At 43.0% G+C, this 12,473-nt stretch overlaps 1 protein-coding gene across 1 annotated transcript in view; it reads right to left on the bottom strand.

The window, feature by feature from the left end:
- The window catches only part of NUMA1 (nuclear mitotic apparatus protein 1), a 3,180,433-nt gene that overhangs the window by 1,197,931 nt on the left and 1,970,029 nt on the right, over window positions 1–12,473 (bottom strand). The window lies entirely within an intron of this gene.

The following is a 12,473-nucleotide window of genomic DNA, read 5'->3' as shown; positions in this document are numbered from 1 at the left end:
TAGGCCATCTGGGTGTTTGTGTCCAAGTTGGCACCCAGGAAAGTTATTTTCTGAGATGGTGTTAGCCTGGATTTCTCTGTTGATTGTGTATCCCAGAGAATTCAGTAACCGTGTTGCATAAGCCAGATGTTGCAGAAGTATGTGCTTGCTGTCCGCTTGGATCAGGCAGTCGTCCAAACAAGGGTAAATTTGTATCCCTTAAGTCTGCAGTAGGCAATTACTGATGCCAGGCATTTCGTGAATACACAGGGCGCAGTAGATAAGCCAAAGGGCAATGCAGAGAATTGATAGTGTATTGAACCTGCAAGAAATCTGAGGTATCTTCTGCAGCTTTGTCTGATTGGGACATGCAGGTATGCCTCCTTGAGGTCCAATGTTACCAGCCAAAACTCCTTGCCCAGCATGGGAAGAAGCTGCTGTAATGTGAGCATCTTGAATTTTGGTACGAGTAAGAATGTGTTCAGGATGGATAAGTCCAAAATGGGTCTCCAGTCGGTTCCTTTCCTTGGTACCAGAAATAGCCTGGAATAAAAACCTTGACCCTGTTCGTGAGTAGGTACCTCCTGAATAGCTTTCATGTCTATGAGCTTTGAAATTTGTAGTTGTGCCTCTGCCCTTTGATTGTGTGGCATGTTTGGCATGCCTCTCATTTTTGGGGGAGTGTGAACATGAAATCTGTAGCCTCTGTTTATAACGTCCAGGATCCATTTGTCTGTTGTGATATGCCAATTTCTTGTAAATAATGCCATCTTTCCTCCCAAGGGTGCTGCCAGCTGGTATTTGCTTGGCATGGAAAGGAGGAAGTCATTGGGTTTGTTTCCTGTATTGTTGTGCACTGTCCTCACCACCTCTTGGTGCTGGAGATTGCCATTGCCTGCCTCTATATGATCCTTGTGATTGCCCTCTGCCCCTTGTGCGTCTATCTACCTCTTTGGGGCTTGTCCGTGGCTGGAAAGGACCAGTTTTTAGAAGGCCAATTTTTGCTAAAATGTGGTGGTTGAACCTGTAGAAAAGCTTTGACTGTTTGCACAGATTTGGCTTTTTCTTCCATTTTCCGTAGTATCTCCTCAGCATTAGTACCAAATAGCACATCCTTTTGTAAAGGAGCATCTAATAGTTTAGCTTTCACATGATCAGGCAAGATTTGTTCCCTAAGCCATGCATGTCTACGAATGACTGATCCTGTAACAGCAGCTCTACTTGAGGCCTCTAGGGCATCATAGCCACATTGTAAAGTGTGTTTACTCACTTGCTTTGCACTATGCATCATATCCTGCAACTCCTTCAAATCTGGTTGTTCAGGTTGAGACATTTTATTTCTTAATTGTGATAACAGAAACTGCTGATATTTAAGCATATGAAACTGACAATTTAAGGCCCTCATAGCTAGGGTGGCCAAGGTATATACCTTTTTTCCCCACCTTTCCAAGGATCTTGACTGTCTTTCTGAAGGAAGTGGATTCTTAGCAGTAGAGGCCTTCATTCCCTTGGGGCCTTGAGAAATGGTTTCAGGGTCAGCATTATGGCTTTTGTAAAGAAATTGGTGTGAGTTAGGAACCCTGTAGTACCTATCAGGCTTGACTGGGGCAGAAGGCAGTGAATCCGGATTAAGGCGAGCCTCAGAGTAAACATCATCAAGTACGTCCAAGACAGGAGGGATCGCCAGAGGTCTGTGTTGAGGTAACAAAAGAAATTCCTTAAGTCTTTTCTTGGAATTAGAAAAGTCTTGGCCTTCCCAATGGAAGTGCTCCCTCAAGGTGTGCAAGGTTTCCCCAAAAGAAAAATCCTCAGTAGGAGATACTGAAGGAATGGACTGCTCTCCGTCCGAGTCTTCAAATGGGGAGTAAGAGGGTTCCTCTACATCAGAATGTTCTGAAAAACTGGAGCCCTGATCAGAAGGGGAATCCTCCTCCACTCTGGGTCTCTTGTCTGGAGGGGGTTGGGAACCCCTAATAAGAGTAATTAAATCTTCAGCCATTTTAAGCATCTGCTTTTTAGGCATGGGGCCTGGGGATGGGCCCTGTGCAACAGACCTCTTGGGATGCCTGGCTGATTTGGACTTAGTAAAGGCCTTTATGGAAAAGGAAGATGAAGGTCTAAAGACACCATGGGTGGAAGTGGACCTGTCCACATTAGGAGGCTCGACGCTCACAGTGGCTTCAGTGGTTGTAGTCTGGGCCGAGGAACCTGCGGTCTCTGTTACAGAAGACACCGCCAAAGACATGTCGTCGGTAGTCAGGGACTGCATAGGCGTCTCAGAACCGGACCACGTGAAGCCGGTTTTGGCGTGGTGTCAGTGGGGACCGCGGACCTCGCGTGTCAGTCCTTGTGTTTTTTGGTCAAAACGGCAGTCGGAGTCTCAGACGACATTTTATAATCAAAGGCTGTACCAAAAAAGTGTTGGGCGAACTCCGCCCGACGCTTAATAGTGCGTTTATTGAAAGTCGCGCAAAAGCGACAGCCCGAGACGTCGTGGTCTGGGCCTAAACAAGGTATGCAAAGGGAATGGAAATCCTTATGTGGTATTTGCTTCCCACAAGAAATACAATTGTTAACTTTTTCTGACATCGGTCTGAGGCAAGAAAAGTTTCCCCAATGGGGTACTTAGCTTTAATGAAGACTTCGGTTTCCAATTTTTCGTAAATTCAGGAGCTGGCCGACCGGCACTTGCAAACTGCTTCTGCTTCGGGCACAGCGCGGCAAAAAAGACTGAAGAAAATGGGGCCGGCTGTGTCTTACATACCCCTGCCTCACTGACGTCAGGAAAGAAAGCGGCAATCGACGCCGGACCTAGACTTTGGAATTCGGCCGACCGAGGGACCGCCTGACGGCAGAGAACCCATATGTGATTACTGCAGCTGTATGCACGATGAACATCCTGTAGTACCCTGCCTGGCTTGACTGGTGCAGAGGGGTAAAGAATCAGCAGACAGACTGGATTCAGAGAAAACATCAACAATATCAAGCACAGGGGGAATAGCCAGGGGCCTGTGCTGAGGCAATAAAAGAAAGTCTCTGATCCTTTTCTTGGATTCTGAATAATCCTGGCTCTCCCAATGGAAATGCTCCCTCATGGTGTGCATGGTTTCCCCAAAAGAATAACCCTCAGGTGGAGAAGCTGAAGGTATAGACTCTTCTGCATCAGAGTCCTCATAGGGAGGGAGAAAATATCCCTGATCAGAAGAGGAATCAGAGGAAATTGAAACCTGGTCAGAGGAATCATAGTCAGTGTCTTGCCTAGGCCTTTTGTCAGGAGGGGGATGGGAACCCCCGATTAAAGTAATTAGGTCTTCGGCCATTTTAAGCATCTATTTCGTTGGCATGGATGCCTGTTCAGGAGAATGCTGTACTTGTTTCCTTTTCTTTAATGGTATTTTTGACTTTGCCTTGGCTGCTGTAGTGGACTTAATTGTAAGCTGTGAAGGTCTGAAAACACCCTCAGAAGCAGAAGCCTGCTCAGAGGCTCCGGACCCATCTGAGGGAATAGTTTCCGTAGGCCCAATACCTTGAGTTTCCTCAGGCCTCGGTGTCTCCACGTGGCTGTCTGATACGGCCTGTGGCTCTGAGGTAGCAGGCGTCAGGGGCTGCGAAAGCGCCTCACTGAGAACCGGCGACTGGCCTAGAAGAGGCTTCGTCGTCGGTTTTGGACCTCGGATGCCTGTCCTTTTCTTTGCGTTTTTTTATAAATTCCAGTCGTAGGTTGTTCCGACGGCATTATGCAATTAAACCTTCGGCCAAAATAATGTAAAGCAAAATCAAACCGACGTTTAATAGTGCGTTAGTTGAATCTAGCACAAAAACGTTAACTAGTAACGTTGTGGTCAGGGCCTAGGCAAGGAATACAGTAAGAGTGAAAGTCCTTATGAGGTATTTGCTTCCCATAAGAAATACAATTAACTTTTACTGACATCGGTCTGGAGCAAGAAAAAGTTTCCCCAACGGGGTACTTAGCTTTATTGAAGACTTCAGTTCTGAAACTCAATTTCGAAAAACTCAGGAGTTGGCCGACCGGCACTTGTGAACTGCTTTTGCTTTGGGCACCGCGCGGCAAGAAAGACTCAAGAAAATGGCGTCGGTTGCATCTTTTATACCCCCTGGCGCACTGACGTCAGGGAAGAGGTGACAGCAACCGACGCAGGACCTAGACTTTGTAACTCTGTCTGACTGCGGGTAGCCTGCCAGCAGGATAACCCAAGTGTAATGACTGCAACAGTGAAACACGAACATCTTGGCATTGTGCCATGAGAATGGAGGACTGCAAAGGTCTTCCCCCCTTTATCATCAACAGAACTAATCAACTACAGACCAATCAGTCTGCCTAGTCACATTTGCAAATCCATGTAAAGAATTATGAAAATATCAAAAGACATAAGACCTCCAGACACTGGATCCATCCCAGTTTAGCTTTCTCAAAGGAAGGTCAAGCTAACTGAACCTTGTGGACTTCTTTGAAAAGGTCGCCAAGGCAATGGTGACAGTGAAGCAGTGCATACTGCCTACCTTAATCTGACTAAGGCATTTGATGCAACACCCCACAAAGGCATTGCTAAACTTGAACTAGGCATTCGATAGCCAACTGGATTGTGGATACGACCCTGGGATTTGGCATTTGTAAGACCACCTCCACAAAGAGGCCAGTCACCAGTGCAGTCCCTCAAAGCTCTGGGGTGGGCCCACTCCTCTGTAGCATTTACATCCTGGAGGTCAAAACTAATGTCAAAGGCCTCTGGCTGACCAACGTCAAATATAGCTGCAAGCTGGGAGCAGTCAGAGAATCCCACCAAGAGAAAGACACCCTACAGGAAGGTCCACCTTGGGAAACCTCATCAATAAAACACCCCCAGGAGTTGCCTCACTAGTTAGGGATCTGAGAACTAATGTAGATGGTAACGTAGCCTTTGACCAATGTCTCCAAGTTAGTAAGAAAATCCTTCTATACTTCTCAACTTATAAGAAAAAGCATGGCATGAAGGTCCAGGGAAGTAATCATACCACTGTAATCTGCCCTCAGACCCATCAGAGAGTATAATGCCCCCTTCAGCATGTACCAGATTGGGCACATGCAACAACTGGAATGTCTGGCAAGGTTCCTTACAAAAAGGATACAGAGAGTAAATGGAATGTCCTGTGCAGATCAACATAAAGCCATGTATCTGCATTCTGTACCATATAGGTTACCAAGAGGCGAACTATGACTGGGGTACAAGGCATCCTTGGACTCAGGTCTGATGAAACTTTTGCACATCTAAAAAACCAAAAGCATCAGAACTACTGGAGCCAAAGACTTGAGTTTTGCTAGTGACATTAACAAGTCATGCTGGAAAGACCAGTTGGCATAATGGTTAAGCGCTCTGCCTCCCATGCACAAGGTACAAGGCTCATTTCTCACATCTGGCCATTGCCTGTTTGGAGTTTCCATGGTCTTCCTTTGTCTCCATGGGACTCCTCGCACCTCTGAAAAATGTGCCAAGCGTTTTCATCTCACACTCGCTAAAGAATGGATCTGTAGGGAGCAGCACAAATTCTACATGGTGCCCTAGAGGGGGAATGTTATACAGACCAACCATTTTGGGCATCTACTCCGGTACAGCATCCTCAAGATAGAAGAACTCAGACAACAGAATATGTGCCATGGCATGGCTAGCCACTCAAGGTTTAAAAAAAAAATGGCTGTAGGTGATCTAGTTGTGTTGACGCCAAACGGGAATGGGAATTTGCCTGTGATAAGTGGGCTCAAGACCCGACCTACTCCATGTACCCATGTTAACAGTGGCAAGATGTGTATGCCCCTATTGGCCAGTGTAAGCCTGTCAAAGCCCAGCAGCCCTGGGTCAACAAGTCAAAGGTCTGCCAGTGTCCAGTTGCCCAGCTTGGGTTATCTGGGACAGTTCTGTTGAGTCAAAGCTGGATGTAAAACCAATCTAAACCTGCCAAATGGTAACTAAAAATTGCTACACTAAATGTAAGTTCACTGACCGGATGGAACTTGCAAGTGGATGGCATGATAAGGAGGATGCTGGACATCTTATGTATCCAGGAGACAAGATAAGGAAGGGCAAAGCTACTTGGCTTGGGGTCCAGATTTGTCTTCTCAGGAGGAGGACAGGCTAGAAATGGTATGGGAATCATGGTGAGGGAGAGGCTTCAAAAGGCAATGAAGGATGTCATAAGAATTAGAAACAGACACATGGCAATCAGACTTCAGGTTAAAAATAGGGCAGTATTCATAAACTCAACCTATGCCCCAAAGCAGGGTTGTGACAGCAAGGAAGAGTGTGCATGCAGACAGCAGTTGCAGGACTTGCTAGACAAAGCAGGACAACATGAATTAGTGTTGCTAATGGGCGACTTCAATGCACATATCAGGTCAGACAGAACAGGATATCAGGGCTGCCCAGATTCACATGGGTGACAACAGAAATAAAGGAGAGGCTATTCTAGACTTCTGTCTCGCAAATGGCTTAATCGTGGCCAACACATGGTTCATAAAGAGGCTATCATAAGATCACATAAAAGAGTGACAGCTCAGGTGGACTTCCTCCTAATAAGGAAAGAGCAACAGAGTAGAATCAACAACTGCAAAGTCATCCACAGTGAAACAGTCTGCCTACAGCATACACCACCGTTTGCAAGCAGTGGTCAAAGAAGGCTCACAGGTCGAGTGAGACAAGGATGAAGACATGGGGAAGCTGACTGGAGAGAAAGTACAACAGTTCAAGGAATTATCCAGATCTTTAGCATCTCAACAAGAGGAAATAAGTGGAGTTGAAAAAGAATGGCAGCACCTCAACGCAAATGAGGACTTTGGAATAGACGTGTCTGAGTCAGGTATGGAAACAAGGTAAGTAAAAAAAAAAAGCTGGTGGTGGAATGCAGAAGTCCAGGAAATTATCAAAAAAAAAAAGAGGAGTTAGGAAAAATAGGATACAGAAGACAAAGCAGACTAAGAATACTGGTTCTTAGAATCATAGGACGTCACTAGGCTAATGGCTCTAGGGCTTTTACAGGCCTAGCCAAGTCAATGCCAAAAAGTACCCCAATGAAAACATATAAAACTTAAATATTGTAGGTCATATTTTGGTTGCACAGCTAGGCCCTAGTGGTCATTGCAGTGTAACACACTTATGAGTCTAATGTATCTAAACAAATGCTTACTGTTTTAAAATGTGAAGATACGGTTTTTAAAAACTTTTGACAAAATAAATGTATACATTCCACAGATGGCTGGACCTATAAAAGTTGTCAAATTAGATTTTATTTATATGCGTTTACCAGAATGGTTCAAGTACGGCAAAATTATCTTTTCAGCAGAGGTCTTGGAAGAAAAGCTCCAAATAAGAAAACACAAGTGTAAGATACATCCTTGAGAGAAATTAAACACAGCAGAAGATGCACTGAAATGATACATGCATTGAACTTAAAGTCGTTAATTTAACAGATTCAATCCTCTGAGATGAATCTCTCTCTCCATGTCCTATTTACGTTGTAAGCAAAATGTAGGTCTTTAGATCTAGTAGTTCTGCTTTTAGTTTTGCAAATGTGCAAAAAGATTCATCAGTGCAGAGTCCAGGGATGCTTGTGTGCTTGGCATAGATGACCTCTCAGTAGTCTGTAGGAGACCATTCAGAAATGGGGCTTTGAGGTGATCTGCATAAGATACCGTATTCATAGGTAGGTAACTAGGCTATCTGCCCTAGGACATTTATAAGCCTAGCCAGAATGTGTTGGCTTTCGCCTCCCTTATAGACTAGATTCCTGAGCCTCTGTCCAGCAGGGCCATAGAAGTGATCCCAGGAGTAAATTTACGATTTTCCATCCACTCAAGATTTCTCCTGAAGAGGGTCAGCGAGGAGTTCTGCTTAACATGGACTGTAACTATTCCAGAGCACGGGAAGCCTTTGGGATATGAATCTATCCCTCCAGCATGTCCTATTTATTGTTGTGTTAAGGTTTAAATCCCTGGAGCGTGTAGCTTTAATGGATTTGTTTTTCTTGAGGTGGAGCATGTCCAACACTTCCGGGTTAGACATGGACTTGTACGTCAGGCAGAGATCGCCTCAGTTTCATGCTCTGTATTCTTTTTTATAAGGAACCTTTGTGGATATTGTGGTTACTGCATGTGTCTGGTCACATACATATTGAAGCGAGCATTATACCCTATGATCAGTCTGATTAGGCCCAAGTAAACTGGTACAATGACTTCCACAGACCTAGTTGCCATACTCTTAATTACAAGATGAGCAACATAAAAGCATTTTCTCACTACCTTGGACACATGTTGGTCAAAGGCCAGGTTACTACCTACACAAGTTAGTGGGTCTCTCTTAGAGGTGTTTATTGATGACAGTTTCCTGCTGTGGCCAACTTTCCCAACAGATACTATTAATATACTTCTTGCCATCAGGTTTTAAGGCATGGGTTTGATGTTACATCCTCTTGTAAGATGTCTGTGTATTGGGGGGTGGAGGGGATTATCTAACTCCCAGTTTGCACTCATCTGCAAACTTGGTCAGCCAGAGGCCTTTGAAATTGGCCTTGACTGCTGAGAAGATGATGCTTAAAAGAAGCAGGCCCAGCATGGAGCCCTAAGGGACTTCACTGCAGACCCTGTTTCTTTGCGGAGGTAGTCTCACCGATCCCACCTTCCTGGGTCCCATCAGTGAGCCAGTTAGCTATCCACAGTTTTATACATGGATTCATGCCTAATTTCCTAAGTTTGTTAATGCCCAACAGAAGTATTGTAATCAAACACCATAGCCAGGTCAAGGTAGGCACTATGCACTGTTTTACCCTTATCCACTGCTTTGGTGACTTTCTCAAAAGTCGTCCACAACAGTTCAGTAATCATGACCTTCTTTTGACAAAGCCAAACTGGGATGGATCAAGTACCTTAAGTCTCCTATATCTTTGTTGTTCTTTACACTGCTTTACATGCTTGACTAACCAGACTAATTGATCTGCAGTTTTGTGGACCTGATGAGGGTCCACCTTTTTTGTGGCATGAAGCCCGTTTTGAGACTATAGTTAACTCCAGTGGCCTTGACAGGACATATTTAAGACTATACAGGAGGAATCTCAGAACATTATCGGGCCCATTGAGGATGTGTTGTTGGCCTTAGCAAAAGCACCCTGGACATGCTCTCTATAGTCGGAGGGGGTTACGTTTGGTTATTTCTTGGAGGGGGCTAGCTGGAGGTGAGTGGAGAGTGGAGAGTAAAGTTAGAATTGAATTTCAGACAGCAGATTTGCTACATCACCCAGCTAAGTGAATACAGCACCATTAACCACCAGTTGAGCACATTGCTGTTTGCCGCCTTTAAGGTTTCTGACGTAGCTGAACAAAGCCTTATACTCATCTTTTGCCTTGGAGGCTATCTTTTTTAACAGCTTTATTGAATTAACATAAAACATAGTCGATCAAACTTTTAACAAACCATATTAACATGTTCACAGTAAACAATATACATCACATTTTTGTACAACTATCAAACATTACTCAATTCCTGCCTCCCCTTGAATATCAACTCCACCTCCAAATTATTATTCTGCATGTACTGTTCCCACAATTTCCATCGTTTCAAAATATAAATTTGTTTCTACCCTCTTCTACAGATCCCACTTCCACTTTTATCTGTCACAATATTCAATACTTCAGATACAATTTGTTTAGACTCTGGTTTCCATTATTTTTAGTAATTGCTTTTTTTGGAACTCACCAGAATTAAACTTAAGGCCTTTTTATGTCTAGGCAATTTGATCTTGCATCCCAGCTCAAAAATCATTTCCTTAGTTACACCTATTTGCTCACAATTTTTTCTGACAGTACTCTGAAGTGAATATGTGAAGTCTGTCGACTCATATTCCCTAAACAAATGTTTCCAGTTACCTCGTTTCTTCCCCATCACACCTTTAACATTCGTAATCTACCAGAAGAAAAATTATTTGGAGTCTGTTTGGGGTATAAAAATACCTATACAAACACTTCCAAACAAAAATCCTAAATCTTCTAGACTGATACAAACTTGGAAGCCATACGCATGTCCTCCCATTATTTCTTTGTGAACTGTTTATCCAAAAACACACTCCATTTTTTTCTAACCTCATCTGACTGATTTCTATAGTTACCATGCAATATTTGATATGGTCTGCTAAATAACTTTTTTTTTTTTTTTAATAGCAGCTTCTGTTCTAGAGTCAACTTAAAATTCTATCAGTCTTTCACTTAGGATTTGCCTATTCCTCTCTCTCTGCTGTACTCTCTCAATCCCTGACAGGGAAGGTGGTCTTCTAGCCTGCAGTCCAAATGTCTTCTTGGCCTCTTCCCATTCTATTACCTTTCCCTCTCTAGTTATTAGCTCTCAATACCTTGGATCCACTGCCATTTTTTTCCAATAAATCCCAGCCCACTCTTGCCTATTTTATGTACCATTAATTGCAGTCATCCCTATCAGCAAAATATCCTTGATCCATTCATGTGTTAACTTCTCAGAATACTTTCAGCTTCTTTATGAACACAAATATTCTGTATGGCTGTTACTCCCCTTAAGGATTTTCGTCTGGAATCTCACTATATCCCTATTTCTTTAATTTCCTCCATTTCATCATCCCTTTCTACTTTGAATTACAGCTTCCTGCTTGTGTTACGTGTGCGCGCGCACACATGTGTGTGCAGACAGGTTATTATAAGCCTTAATTGTGTACCCACCTTGTTCTGCTGAATCAGCTTACACACCTGACCTTTGGTATCTTCAGCCTCCGCTCTATTACTGTCCAGGACCACTCCTCTGGTTGATAAAAATATGCCTGATCAATACATAAGAGTAGGGACTAAAAATATTTTTACAGCTTTATCTTCCTATCCGTATGTGCAAACAAGAAATTCCAGTTTCTCAGCTTTTGCATTATCATTTTAGTCTCTCCTCACATACCCTTAGCGGCCATAATCCTTTTTAATACATATCTGCAAATACTTCATTTCACTGTATTCCCATAAATATGGATATTGCTGGACCAATTCACACGTGGGTACATAGTTTACAGCCGAAGCCTTTACCATCATTTATTTTATTTTACATTTGTTGACTGGGCTAGTCTAGCTGGATACATGTCCATTTTCAGTAGAGGCCCAGGAAGATGAGCTCCAAGCAGGTAAAATGAGAAAAAATACAATACTTAAACAAATACTAAACAAAAATACAATGCTTAGAAAGTATTTAAATTGCAATACATTGGAGAATTAAACCTATTTGGAAAAAGGAAAAAAAAATGTCTATTTAAGTAGAGTGGTAGAGAGTCAAAGCATAGTTTAAGATGCAAATAAATACAGGTACACCCAAAGGTCTGAAGATATTAATATTAGACAAAAGGAGAGAAGGAGACAAGAGAAAGGATACAGAAGAGATGAAAATTTTTTTTATATATTCTGAAAATAATTGAAACTGTCCCAAGATGTTCCACAACTCTGAGATCTCTTTCTGTTTTTGGCAAGGACAAAACCAGTCTACAATAAAGCCAACTTTTCTTGACTACCATTCCAATTAAATCCTTGAATTTCAGAGTTCTTTATTTTCTTTGCCAATTGCTCTGAACAGGAAGCAAATTAAGGGGAAGAAGGGTACCCCTTGCCTGGTCCCTCTGTTCAGATAGAACTTGTCAAAATAGAACTCTCCCTCCTTAATTTTTGTATCCGACCCCTCATATATCCTCCTAATTAATCTCATTTTACCAGACAATGCAAATGCTTTCATTGCCCTACTCATAAAATCCAAGCTTACTCTGATGAATGTTTTCTCTGTATCAAGACCCACCAACAGCAGCAGTATTTTCTTACACACTGCTTCCTTCTGGATCATTGTTCTATTAATGATGTCACGTTTGCCTTCCCTACACAAAACCAAACCATGCTGATCCATATCAATTTTTGCAACATTGCTGTTTTTAGCTATTATACATATAAACATTTTACAATCATGATTTAAAAAGTACAATTGTGTGCACTTAACATAAATGTAGATGTTCAAGTGAATTCACTGTTGCAGTCACTACATTTGGGTTATCTGCTTGCAGGTAGCCCTCCAGTCGGCCTGATTAACAAAGTATTGGGTCCGGCGTCTGCTGCTGTCCCTTCTTCCATGATGTCAGGTCATCGGGGGTATAAAACATGCAGCAGACGCCATTACATCAGTTTTTCTTGCCCCAGATGTCAAGTGCCCCCCTAATGGGGAGCAATTAAATGTAAAGGTACGATGACACACCTCCAGCAAAAAAGCAAATACACCAAAAAGGCTGTTAAGCATAGTAAAGGAAAGAAGAGGTATAGCCAAAAGAAGTTAGGGGACTGGAGGGAGGGTAACCAGGACTGCAACAGTGAATACACAGACAACAGGCTGATGATGGCTTGGTATTTCCTTGCATAAAATTTAATGACTCATTAGTAGACTACTCAACAGAATAGGCGTGCCTTCTCTGAAGGT

The sequence above is a fragment of the Protopterus annectens genome, chromosome 5.part1 (assembly GCF_019279795.1).
Source record: "Protopterus annectens isolate FY-2018-M chromosome 5.part1, PAN1.0, whole genome shotgun sequence".
NCBI lineage: Eukaryota > Metazoa > Chordata > Ceratodontiformes > Protopteridae > Protopterus > Protopterus annectens.
Note: the sequence above shows the minus strand (reverse complement) of the source record. Positions and strands in the feature narration are given on the sequence as shown.